Source organism: Bison bison, unplaced genomic scaffold (assembly GCF_000754665.1).
Source record: "Bison bison bison isolate TAMUID 2011002044 unplaced genomic scaffold, Bison_UMD1.0 scf7180017864473, whole genome shotgun sequence".
Taxonomy (NCBI): Eukaryota; Metazoa; Chordata; class Mammalia; order Artiodactyla; family Bovidae; genus Bison; species Bison bison.
In genome coordinates this window covers 8,317,735-8,330,911 of record NW_011495034.1, presented here as the reverse complement: position 1 = coordinate 8,330,911, position 13,177 = coordinate 8,317,735, and the positions used below count along the sequence as shown (strand labels likewise).

Sequence of the window (13,177 nt, the reverse complement as noted above, 5' to 3'; positions counted from 1 at the left end):
GGGATGCTTTAATTTGAGAAAAGTCTGAGTAAATGTGGCTTGAAAAAAACGTTAAAATCACTGTTGTTTCCTAAGTCAACACACTTTATACCATACCCTCTAGGAGCTGCTGATAGTCTTTCACCATCCCCAGATGGATGCCCAAAAAGGGCTGCCATAACACGATACAACAAACTGGTAATTTGTTATTTCACAGTGTTGTCAGGACTGTGCTCCCTCCAAAGCCTCTAGGGGAAGATCTTTCCTGATCTCTTCCAGCCTCTGGCAGACCCAGGTATTCCTTGGCTTGTAGATACATTACTTTAGTCTGTGCCTCCATCTTCATATGACATTCCTCCTGTGTCTCTGTCTTAACATTTTCCCCCTATTAAAAAAATTTTTTAACTGAAGTGTAGTTGATTCACACTCATTGGAAAAGACTCTGATGCTGGGAGGGATTGGGGGCAAGAGGAGAAGGGGATGACAGAGGATGAGATGGCTGGATGGCATCACTGACTCGATGGACGTGAGTCTGAGTGAACTCCGGGAGTTGGTGATGGACAGGGAGGCCTGGCGTGCTGCAATTCATGGGGTTGCAAAGAGTCAGACACGACTGAGCGACTGATCTGATCTGATTGTTTAAGTTTCAGGTGTATAGCATGGCAATTTAGATATATGTATGTGTGTGTGTGTGTGTGTGTGTGTGTGTGTGTGTGTGTGTGTTTCAGATTCTTTTCCCATATAGGCTATTACAGAATATTGAGTAGAATTCTCAGTGCTATACAGTAGGTCCTTTCTGGTTATCTGTTTTATACATGTTAGCTGCTCAGTCATGTCTGACTCTTTGTGATCCCATAGACTATAGCCCGCCAGGCTCCTCTGTCTGTGGAATTCTCCAGGCAAGAATACTGGAGTGGGTAGCCATTCCCTTCTCCACGGCATTTTCCTGATCCAGGGATCAAACCCAGGTCTCCTGCATTGCAGGCAGATTGTTTACCATCTGAGCCACCAGGAAAGCCCCATTTTATACATAGAAGTGTGTGTATGTTAATCCTAGCCTCCTAATTTATCCCTGTCTTGCCACCTCCCTTTTCCTTCCTTCTTTTTCTAAGGTCACCGGTTGTATTGGATTAAGGGTCTGCCCGACAGTAGTATGACTTCATCTTAACTTGGTTACATCTACAAATAAGATCACAGTCTAAGGTACTGGGGATTGAACTTCAACATTTCCTTTGGGGAGGAGGGGTCATCGCTCAAGCCATAACCCCAAATCTGGCACTTAGGATACTGCTGGACTGTGACTGACTGAGGTCAGTCCCTCAGAGAAATGCAGAGGTGGGTAGAATTGTACTACTGAAAATCAGCTAGTCTCTTAGCATTTAGAATGACTGCTCTTTTCATCGGCTCCTTCGTGAGATGGTTGTATTTTCATGATGATGTGGATTTTCTCATTTTTGAAGGTCCACAGGATGATGTTATTTCAACTAGTGCAGCATGGTATGACAACAGGAACACTGCAATGCGATGCAAATATCAACAACCACACAATCAGTGGGCCGAGCAGATAATGTGCCTGAACTAGCTGTGACAATCAGCAAATGATTGATGTGTGAAGCACAGCTTTTAGCAGCAGCTGCTTCCCTGAGAATTGTGAATCACCATTTTAGTGAGTCACCATTGCAGCTGCCTTTTTCCTCTGAGCCAGATAAATCCTGACATGAACAAGGTGCTGATAGAGGAAGTGTAAATTCGGCTAGTAGTAAATGTCACTGGCCTCCGTGTGAGACATGTAGTCATTCTAAAATCCAAGAAGGGGAAGGAAGGAGATAACTTTGACATTAAATATATCTTCGTTGAATTTTGTCTCTTTTTTTGTTCTGTCCATAATCTTCTTGCCTTGAATGTAATGTCTTAAAGTGAAGCATATTTAAATAAGTTAATTCATCTTTTAAATAATAAATATATTTAGCACACCAGGCCTCCCTGTCCATCACCAGCTCCCAGAGTTCACTCAAACTCACGTCCATCGAGTCCGCGATGCCATCCAGCCATCTCATCCTCTGTCGTCCCCTTCTCCTCCTGCCCCCAATCCCTCCCAGCATCAGAGTCTTTTCCAATGAATCAACTCTTTGCATGAGGTGGCCAAAGTATTGGAGTTTCAGCTTTAGCATCATTCCTTCCAAAGAAATCCCAGGGCTGATCTCCTTTAGAATGGACTGGTTGGATCTCCTTGCAGTCCATGGGACTCTCAAGAGTCTTCTCCAACATCGCAGTTCAAAAGCATCAATTCTCTGGCGCTCAGCTTTCTTCACAGTCCAACTCTCAAATCCATCATGACCACTGGAAAAACTATAGCCTTGACTAGACGGACCTTTGTTGGCAAAGTAATGTCTCTGCTTTTGAATATGCTATCTAGGTTGGTCATAACTTTCCTTCCAAGGAGTAAGCGTCTTTTAATTTCATGGCTGCAGTCACCATCTGCAGTGATTTTGGAGCCCCCAAAAATAAAATCTGACACTGTTTCCACTGTTTCCCCATCTATTTCCCATGAAGTAATGGGACTGGATGCCATGATCTTCGTTTTCTGAATGTTGAGCTTTAAGCCAATTTTTTCATTCTCCTCTTTCACTTTCATCAAGAGGCTTTTTAGTTCTTCTTCACTTTCTGCCATAAGGGTGGTGTCATCTGCATATCTGAGGTGATTGATATTTCTCCCGGCAATCTTGATTCCAGCTTGTTCTTCTTCCAGCCCAGCGTTTCTCATGATGTACTCTGCATATAAGTTAAATAAGCAGGGTGACAATATACAGCCTTGACATACTCCTTTTCCTATTTGAACCAGTATGTTGTTCCATGTCCAGTTCTAACTGTTGCTTCCTGACCTGCATACAGGTTTCTCAAGAGGCAGGTCAGGTGGTCTGGTATTCCTATATCTTTCAGAATTTTCCACAGTTTATTGTGATCCACACAGTCAAAGGCTTTGGCATAGTCAATAAAGCAGAAATAGATGTTTTTCTGGAACACTCTTGCTTTTTCCATGATCCATCAGATGTTGGCAATTTGATCTCTGGTTCCTCTGCCTTTTAACTGAACTGAACTGAACTAAATGTAAAGAATTTAGTATGTCTACTAAGCAACACTCTAGGGAAGAATACATCTTTGTAGAAAAGTGTATTAAGACTTTCCTTTATTCTACTTTTGTACTTTAATGATGTTAACGTTTTAAAATCCAACTGTGAGTATTGGGTTGCAGTCATGAAGTGCGGTCTGTACAGTTTAATGCAATGGCCTGCTCTAAATGGCTCTCCAATTCTAGACAGATTATGAATTAGAAAAGCGATGGGTTTTTCTAGTTGACCTATATACCTGGATTAAAAAAAAAATCCTCAAAATGGTGATGACAACAACGAGAAAGAGAAACAAGGCTAGGCTGCCTCTCTTAGTAAAGGGGAATTTGAAAACCAGAGATGAGCATTTCAGCCTAAGCCTCTTTACTGATGAACTGAGTTTGAAGTCTTGGCTGGTTTGCTCTTCAGAGATAATTCTTAGAGATAGTTTCCAAGAATAACTCTTCCAAAGACCTCTTAAGAATGAATTTATCTCAAAATGCTACTTCAGATTTTTTCTTCATGCTATTCTAAAATCTAAAACTAACAATCAGTGTTTTATTTAGGTAGAAGCACCTAAATTTGAAGCTTATCAAATAGTTAATAAAGATATATGCCTTAGAATAAGATTTCTCTAATACATTTTTTTTTTCTACCTGTGTTTTTCCTAGATGGTAGGAAGAAGAAATAGCCATGATTGAGAATATTAGGGCAAAGTAGATTAAAGAGGGAAACCTTTGGCCCAGGAAATAATGGGATCAAAACCACACAGGAATTCATACAGAGTTCGTTTTGAAAGGAAATGGAAGTCAGAAGGAAGGGATAAAAAAAAGTTGGCTATAAATCAATTTTATTAATGAAAAAAATACCCAAGTGTGTTTGAAATTTTCACAGCTCTGTTTTGGCTCTGTGTTGGTAATTGACAATTGGGTTTTGGATGAAGCTGAGTTTATACTCCTTTGCCCCCAGTAAAGTAATGATTTGTGATCTTGTACTACTCATTAACCTTCTAAAGTGCACTTTCTCCTTTGCTGCAAAGAACATCCTAATAATAATGACTATTGTTCATTAAGGTATTTATACTAAGACATTGTCTTAATCTTCAGAACACTCTATGAGCAAAAGTTCTATATTTACATTTGTTGTTGTTCTGTCTCCCAGACTGACCTCACAGACTGTAGCACGCCAGGCCTCTCTGTCTCTCACCATCTCCCAAAGTTTGCTGAAATTCATGTCCATTGAATCAGTGATGCCATCCACCCATCTCATCCTCTGACTCCCTCTTCTGCTTCTGTCCTCAGTCTTTCCCAGCATCATGGACTTTTCCAGTGAGTCAGCTGTTTGCTTCAGATGACCAAAACACTAGAGTTTCAGCTTTAGCATCAGTCCTTTTAATGAGGGTTGATTTCCCTTTAGATTAACTGGTTTTGATCTCCTTGCTGTCCAAGGGACTCTCAAGAGTCTTCTCCAACACCACAGTTCAAAAATATCAATTCTTCAGCTCTCAGCCTTCTTTATGGTCCAGCTCTGACAACCATACATGACCACTGGGAAGACCCTAGCCTTGACTATATGGACCTTTGTAGGCAGAGCAATGTTTCTGCTTTTCAACACACTGTCTAGGTTTGTCATAGCTTTCCTGCCAAGAAGCAAACATCTTCTGATTTCATAACTGCAGTCACCCACCATAGTGATTATAGAGCCCAAGAAGAGGAAATCTGTCACTACTTCCACTTTTTTCCCTTCTATTTGCCATAAAGTAATGGTGCTGAATGCCATGATCTTAGTTTTTTTAATGTTTAGTTTTAAGCCAGCTCTTTAACTCACCTCCTTCACCCTCATCAAGAGGCTATTTAGCTCTTGTTCGCTTTCTGCCATTAGAGTGGTATCATCCACATATCTGAAGCTGTTCATGTTTCTCCCACCTATCTTGATTCCAGCTTGTAACTCGTCCAGCCCGGCATTTCTCATGATGTGCTCAGCATATAAGTTAGACAAACAGGGTGACAGCAGACAGCCCTGCCATACTCCTTTCTCAATCTTGAACCAGTCGGTTGTTCCATACAGTGTTCTGACTGTTGCTTCTTGACCTGCATACAGGTTTCTCAGGAGACAGGTACGGTGATCTGGTATTCCCATCTCTTTAGCAGCTTTCCACAGTATTTATTATAATCCACACAGTCAACAGCTTTGGTGTAGTCAATGAAACAGAGGTAGATGTTTTTTTGGAATTCTCTAGCTTTCTCTATGATCCAGCAAATGTAGGCAGTTTGATCTCTGGTTCCTCTTGGAACCATCTTAGACATCTGGAAGTCCTTGGTTCACATAATGCTGAAGCTTAGCATGCAAGATTTTAAGCTTGACCTTACTAGTGTGGGAGATGAGTGCAGTTTTCTAATGGTTAGAACATTCTTTCTTACTACTCTTCTTGGGAATTGGGATGAGGATTGACCTTTTCCAGTCCTGTGGCCACTACTGGGTCTTTCAGATTTGCTGACATATTTAATGCAACACCTTGATGGCATCATCCTTTAGGGTTTTGAATAGTTCTACTGGAATTCCATCGCATCCACTAGCTTTATTAACAGCTTTATTATCTTCCTCCATGGAAGAATGGAGGAGAACTACCAATAGCCCCAGAAAGAATTTTCACATTATACATAAGAAAAGTTGTATTAAAGTGGCCCAGTTATGGTTATGTTCTAGAGCCAGCCTGGCTCCAAAGCTCATGTGCTTAGCTTTATACTGTTGTTAGTGTCAGACTCTCTTCCAGCCTTAGCCTGCTCTGACCACACTTTTTCCATATATATGCGTTATTATACTGTATTGGTGTTTTTCTTTCTGGCTTACTTCACTCTGTATAATAGGCTCCAGTTTCATCCACCTCATTAGAACTGATTCAAATGTATTCTTTGTAATGGCTGAATAATACTCCATTGTGTATATGTACCACAGCTTTCTTATCCATTCATCTGCTGATGGACATCTAGGTTGCTTCCATGTCCTGGCTATTATAAACAGTGCTGCGATGAACATTGGGGTACACGTGTCTCTTTCCCTTCTGGTTTCCTCAGTGTGTATGCCCAGCAGTGGGATTGCTGGGTCGTATGGCAGTTCTGTTTCCAGTTTTTTGAGGACTCTCCACACTGTTCTCCATAGTGGCTGTACTAGTTTGCATTCCCACCAACAGTGTAAGAGGGTTCCCTTTTCTCCATACCCTCTCCAGCATTTATTGCTTGTAGACTTTTGGATTGCAGCCATTCTGACTGGTGTGAAATGGTACCTCATTGTGGTTTTGATTACCCTTCTTTTATTAATTGCTGCTTACTGCTTCTCCCTCCTGCCTCTTGTGAGAACACACTATTATTCATTGACACACACACTGATCTCTTTAGTCTGAGATTCTATCAGTTCTCATCTTTTCAACTCTATATATGATACAAAATTGCTGAAATTTCTGTTTTTAATTTTCTCCTCTTGTCTGAGTGCCAGGCCCATAGTTCCAGTTACTTACTCTGCCGTCCCCTTGGCAATATTGCCAGCATCTAAACTTACTAGCTCTCCTTCTCGTCTGTTATTTTGTTAGTGATTCTGTGATCCAGTCCCTAAACATAAAACCTTGCAATTGTTTCAACTTGTTCCCCTCCTTCATTCACTTTGGCCTATCACCACATCCTGTGGATTTTTCTACTTCAAAATATTTTTTATTCATCTGAATTAGTTAAAATATTGGTTTGACAGTTATAATAAAGTCCTGAAATAATAGTGGATTAAACATAGTGTGGCTCAGATGGTAAAGTGTCTGCCTACAATGTGGGAGACCTGGGTTCTATCCCTGGGTTGGGAAGATCCCCTAGAGAAGGAAATGGCACCCCACTCCAGTAATCTCACCTGGAAAATCCCACGGATGGAGGACCCTGGTAGGCTACAGTCCATGGGGTCACAAAGAGTCGGACACAACTGAGCGACTTCACTTTCTTTAAACGTAGTATAGGTTTAGTTCTGTCTTATTACAGCCCAGGTAGATGGTACAGACATGGTGTAATGGCTTGACATGTTAGGGATATGGGCTACTTACATCTTGTTGCTTTGTCATGCCCAGGGTGGTTTCCTTGTCCATGTGGTGAATGATGGCTCACCATACAGATACTATCAAGTTTTCAAAAAAGGAAAAAGAGAAGGGAAGGGCCACACTCCCCTCTCTTTATGGTATAACCTAGAAACGCATACATCACTTACGCTCATAGCTCATGTTTCAGTGACAAAATCCAGTTACATGGTGGCATCTACCAGCATGGGAGGCTTGGTAATGGGGTCCTTAGCTATGTACCCAGCTGAACTTTGTATTTTTTAAAGAAGAGCAGAAGAGCTATTGAGAACCCAAGCAGAAGCCTCTGCTACACTTTCCTTAATCCAGTTTTATTGTCTCCCCCTTTGGTGGGCTTTATTGCCAACGCCAAGATTACTTCTAGAGTCTTACAGCTGGATTTACTGTTTGCTTACTATCAGCTCACTCATTTTTCTTTTAAAGAGCCATTTTTGTTGTTAAACCTCAGTTTAGTAGCCCATAGCATAAAGTCTGTTTCAGAACTCTTGATAATCTGGCCTTATTCTACCTGCTTCTGATCTGTTTTCAACTTTCATTCATTCATTCATTCATTCTTTGTTTATGCAGTAAACATGTGTCGAGTGCTTACTCTGTGTCAGGCATATAGAATCATTTGTTTTCCTAAGCTAGTTCATTTGAGTTCTGTGGATAGAAAACATCCTCATGAATGTCCATACTCTCTCATGTCACATTGATTCATCTTTTGATGTTTGTTTTCATCTTTATAATGCTTGAGAGATTAACTGCATCATCAGAAAACAGCCTTTCAAAACTGGGTCTTGCAGTTGAAGTGGTCAGTTTTTTTTTTTTTTTTAGGATAAAAGTTCACCTGATATATACATTTTTTTATTTAATAAAATTATTTTAATTGGAGTGTAATTGCTTTATAATATTGTGTTAGTTTCTGCTGTACAATAATGTGAATTTGCTATATGTATACATATATTCCCTCCCTTCCATCCCCTCATCTGATATTTTGAATGTTCAGGCCTTTATACATTTTAGAACTATGATTTGCCTTTAAAAACAAAACAAAAGTAGAAACTAATGTCCCTTGAAGCAGCTATCAGTGGATTTAGTAGCTCATTGAAATTGTAAAACAGCTCAGTGCAACCATTGACTAAGTATTACCTCATGGAGTTCTCTAGTTGCTTATTTGTTCTCAAACAACTTCATCTTCAGTCCTACAATCCTCGGTATGATAGAGGCTGCTGCTGCTGCTGCTAAGTCGCTTCAGTGTGTCCGACTCTGTGTGACCCCATAGACGGCAGCCCACCAGGCTCCCCCGTCCCTGGGATTCTCCAGGCAAGAACACTGGAGTGGGTTGCCATTTCCTTCTCCAATGCATGAAAGTGAAAAGTCAAAATGAAGTTGCTCAGTTGTGTTCGACTCTTTGCGACCCCATAGACTGCAGCCCACCAGGCTCCTCCGTCCATGGGAGTTTCCAGGCAAGAGTACTGGAGTGGGGTGCCATTGCCTTCTCTGATGATAGAGGCAGACATTTATTTAATATAACTAAGCAGGCCTCATCTTTATATTTGTATTTCATTTTTTTGGAGAAATTGTCAGATCAGGTCCAGGGCTAGGTAGGGTGAGGTACATGAAGCCAAGCTGTATAAGTGCAGTGTTAGATCTATCTGAAGTGAACAGGATCCTTCTTTATGCAGAGTTTGCATACTGACATGCCTGACTTCTCAAGTCATGAAAACTTTCAAGTTCGTATAGATTTAAAAGAAAAGGATAAGTATTCATTATTTTATCAAATCCTAGAAGCAAAGAGTACCTTAAATCTTACCAGATCATACTTTAAAAATTAAATTTGCAAATGAGATCTGCTGGGGTTGTGCAGGGAAGCCAGTCCATGAAAACAAGGCAGGGACATCTACAAGGAAGACAGTCCAGTGTCCAGGGTCAGTCATTCAGCTGCTTTATCTATTTCATTGTCTTATAACAGCTACTCGTTCCCTCTTCAGCATGGTAGCTTTATCTCTAAGATGGCAGTGTTGTCAAGTAATTTGCAAACTAAATTTGTGGAGGGAGAGTTGAGGTGGAAGAAGACAGAGTGGGTAGAGACTGAAGCTGTTTTAGCCAGAGCCATTCTGTTTGTGTCTGTCTTAACATATTGGCCACCTGCTGAAGAGTTCATTTGGGAAAGAAATATTTTAAAATAGTTTGAAAATCACTGAATTAGCTGATTTGCAAGATCTATGCTAATTCACACCCCTGCGTGTGCATGTATACTAATATGATGAATTTCTGCTGATCCACCCACATCTTGATTTGCTCTTCTTGAAAAGCTTGTAATAACCTTTGCTGAAACCACTGGCCTTTTTCCCTTGGGAATCTCTTAGTAGTTATATGTATATGTGTATATTTAACTAGGTTTTCCCTAGTTAAACTGTAGTTACAGGAGAGAGAATGGAGAGGAAATTAGATCCTGTATAGTAGCAAGGTCTTCTAAATTCTGCATCCAACCTGGAAGTTCAGGAAGAACTTAGTAGAACACTTAAGTTATATTTACAGTATTCTTATTTGATTTAAATTTCTGTTAAGGTATTTAACATACATGTCAATGATAATATAACAAATTGTTTTTCATTAGAAGAGTGGTACTTATAATTTATAAACATGAATTTTCATATATAGGAAATGTGTGCGCAAAACAATTTGTTGGTGATGTTAAAGGCATGCCACTGTTCTTAAAGCCTTTTCAGAAATTACTTTTCTTTTGTTGGTAGTTTTGATAATTGATAGTTTAAAGGATAAGTAGAGAGTCTCTCAGTCTCTTAATCTTTAGTGTATTTGTGTTTAGCATATCACCCATAAATCTGAATTTTGATGTCTGTGAAGAATCAAAAATTCATATGGATATTATTTTTAAAGTCCATTGCATGAATATATTTGAATATAGCATAAGCTGCAAAGAAGTGAAGAGTGAAAAAACTCAGTCTTTCTTTCTTTTGATTCTAGTGAAATAGGAAGAGATAGGTGGAAATTCATAAAATAAAAACAAAATTTAATCCTGGAAAAAGCGTAAAATTATAGGGATTTATTAAATATACATTTAAAGACATAACAGTATTATGCTTTTTAAAGAATAACAGTGTTAAGCTTTTTACCTGATTTTAAACTGGGTTCCTATTTGAAGTTTCTACTAGATCTTTTCTGAGAGCCATAAACAAATGTTTGAAAAATTAGGACTACAGAAGTATTTTTCTTAATCTTGCTCTTTTGGGGTGCATATTTGCATTATATTACATAAATTTTGAAGCTTGTAAAATTTTTGCTTTGTTACTACTTCCCATATGATCATTTGTTCGTTTATTTTTCTCTTCCTCTTCTCAGTTCCCTTTATCTCATCTGAACAAATAGGACTCATTTGAAGGAAAACAGTTTCAGATACACAGTGAGAGGAACAGAGAAAATCATATAGGAGGCTGAGTAGAGGAATGCAATCGAAAGATGTCTGCTGTGGGTTTTAAAATTCTTCCGCAGTGATAAGTATGCGTTCAAGCAGCTCTGAGTCTGAAAAGCACCTCACAGACCTTGACATTCAACTGATATTTATTGCATCCCTCCTACCATGTGGCAAGGTGAATGAATCACAGTCTGTGCCCTCCAAAGGCTTTAAGAAACTTGTGTGAGGTGGGGGATGGGAAGGCAGGCACTAATCAGAAATTAACAGTATAGGTGATAGGTTCAATAGTAGAGATAGACTAGAGTGATTTAGAGCACAGCGGAGGGAGCCTACATGATGACTTTCTCAGCTTGACAGTAATCCCTCATTGCACTGTTGTAGTATAATTGCATTTTGTAGCTGGCAATCCTAGGTACTAACACTTGTTATTTGAAATGAACCCTTTTGACTTTTAATAGAAAATTTTGTTGTAGAATTGGAGATTCTGCTTTTCTCAAGAAAGTCAAACAAGTCATGATGTTTACCAGTTTTATGTCCTGATTGAAATTTGATAATCTAAATGGATTTTCACCTTATCTGGTTTTTCATAGTCTTTTTTTTTTTTAATCATTTTTCAAAATGATTGAAATTTGATGATCTAAATGGATTTTCACCTTATCTGGTTTTTCATAGTCTTTTTTTTTTTTTATTTACAGGAAAAAGGGTTTGTCAGAGTTTCTTCCTACATCTGTCTTAGAAATAGCAGCATATTTTAATCAGATATTTGTAAGTATTTTTTTCTTCTTTACTTAGGAAATTAGATACTGATTTTGTGGAAGAAATGGCTCCTTCAGTAAAACATTTGACAAGATATAGTGATACAATCTGAGTTGGCATGCAAAATTTGAATGGGAGCAAAGTACACACAAAAGTCATCCTTAAGGAAAACAAATCCTCAGTCAGAAAACCTTCAACAAATCTATCAACAACTACTGAATGTTTAGTTATTTTTTTGCAATTTCTCTTTCTTAATGTCATTTTTATTACTTTTCCCCTTTGTGAAAGTATCTGTGTGTTCACATATTTTAGAAAGGCTGTAACATCAATGTGAAAGGAAGAGGGAAAGAGTAGGATATAAACAGAGGAAAGGGAAAGAATTTGAATTCTGTTAAAAATTGTATGGTTTTGGACAACTTTGTCTTTTCCATTAATGATTTTAGTGAATTGTTTTTAAAAAATCAAAGTTAGAGCTCATAATAGCTATGATCCATTTGGTTTCATCATATTTATGAAATACCTTCTGTTGTGCGATACCAAGTCCTTGTCAACGCAGGAATGGGGAATCTGGGAGATCCTTTCTACTTCAGTGTAGCAAGAGATCAAGACAAGCACATCTTTTCACAAACATATTTTATTAGACAAATTGAGATGAATCAAAGGGGGCAGAGAGTTTTGTCCTAAAAAAAATGTGTTTGTAGTAATAGCATTTTATATTGTATTCCCTGAAAGATATTTCGAGTCTAATGTAGTCCTGTTCTAGCATGTTGAAAAGCATACAGTCTAGGGTCCATGGTATAAAGATAGATTAATGAAGCAGAGTCAGATAATTAAGATCTGGAGGTGACTGGGCTCCTCACCAAGTGGGCGAGACCCTGCACAGCATATTTATGTGCTTCTCATCAGCTAATATTTGTTTCAAAGGTTGATGACTAGAAGTGATGACTACCTTGGATCATTTTAGGATTTGAGGGCATCCCTTAAATTGTTGTTTATTAGCTACTAGTCCTTACATCTTGGCTAATCTATGATTATTTTTAATGACGTAAACATTTGTGATGTAGGTAATAAAGCCAGCCAACAGGAACTGAGGCATATTGCTAACTTGCTTCCTCAGATAAGATCTCAGCAGATGATTTAATTAAAAGGTTCTACTGAACTCTTTAATTCTATAGCAGTATAGGCTGTTCTTTAGCTATGTGGCATTATTTTTCAGTTCTCCTGTATCCATTTATGAATCTCATGGTTTTGGAGAAATTACCTGAACTCTCTATTGCTTCAGTTTGTCAGTAAAATGAAGGTAAAAGTGCTTGCATCACAGTTTTTTATGGGAGTAAACGAGATGAGGAAATACGATAGAAGTAACAATGATGAATGGACCTCTCTTGCAGTCAGAACTTCCTGTCTTCACTATATTGTTCAGTAGACTTTGAGGTCTTGCCTGTATGATTATTTCATTTGTCAGCATATGTAAGCTATTTGTAAAATCACTGAAAGAATTGTTAAAATGCAGATTTGGGGCCATCTTCCTAGATTTTTTTTGCCAAGCATCTTAGATAATTTACATGAAAATGATCTACAGGCTACCCTTTGAAAAACACTATTTTTCCTTTGTAAATGAGCTCCAAATTAGTTGATCACCAAAGGCACATGGAGAGCCTTGTAAAAAAGCATACCCAGGGTTCCATCTTAAAGATTCTGGTTTGGTAGATCTGGTGCAGGGCATCAGAGCTTGTTTTTCGAAAGTTGCCACACTGATTTGGATATTTGCAAACTGCTGCTTTACAGCCTTACTGTATCTCTAATTTT

At 38.7% G+C, this 13,177-nt stretch overlaps 1 protein-coding gene across 3 annotated transcripts in view; it reads left to right on the top strand.

The window, feature by feature from the left end:
* The window catches only part of PKIB (protein kinase (cAMP-dependent, catalytic) inhibitor beta), a 123,031-nt gene that overhangs the window by 60,854 nt on the left and 49,000 nt on the right, over positions 1–13,177 (top strand). The window contains exons 1-2 of one of the 3 annotated variants that reach the window (XM_010861784.1): positions 10,540–10,787; positions 11,308–11,377. The exons of 1 other annotated variant lie outside the window; for it this stretch is intronic. The gene's annotated coding sequence lies outside the window, so the exon portion shown is untranslated. Of the gene's footprint in view, positions 1–10,539; positions 10,788–11,307; positions 11,378–13,177 lie in introns of those variants that run through there. One more of the 3 variants, XM_010861783.1, reaches the window with a different exon arrangement.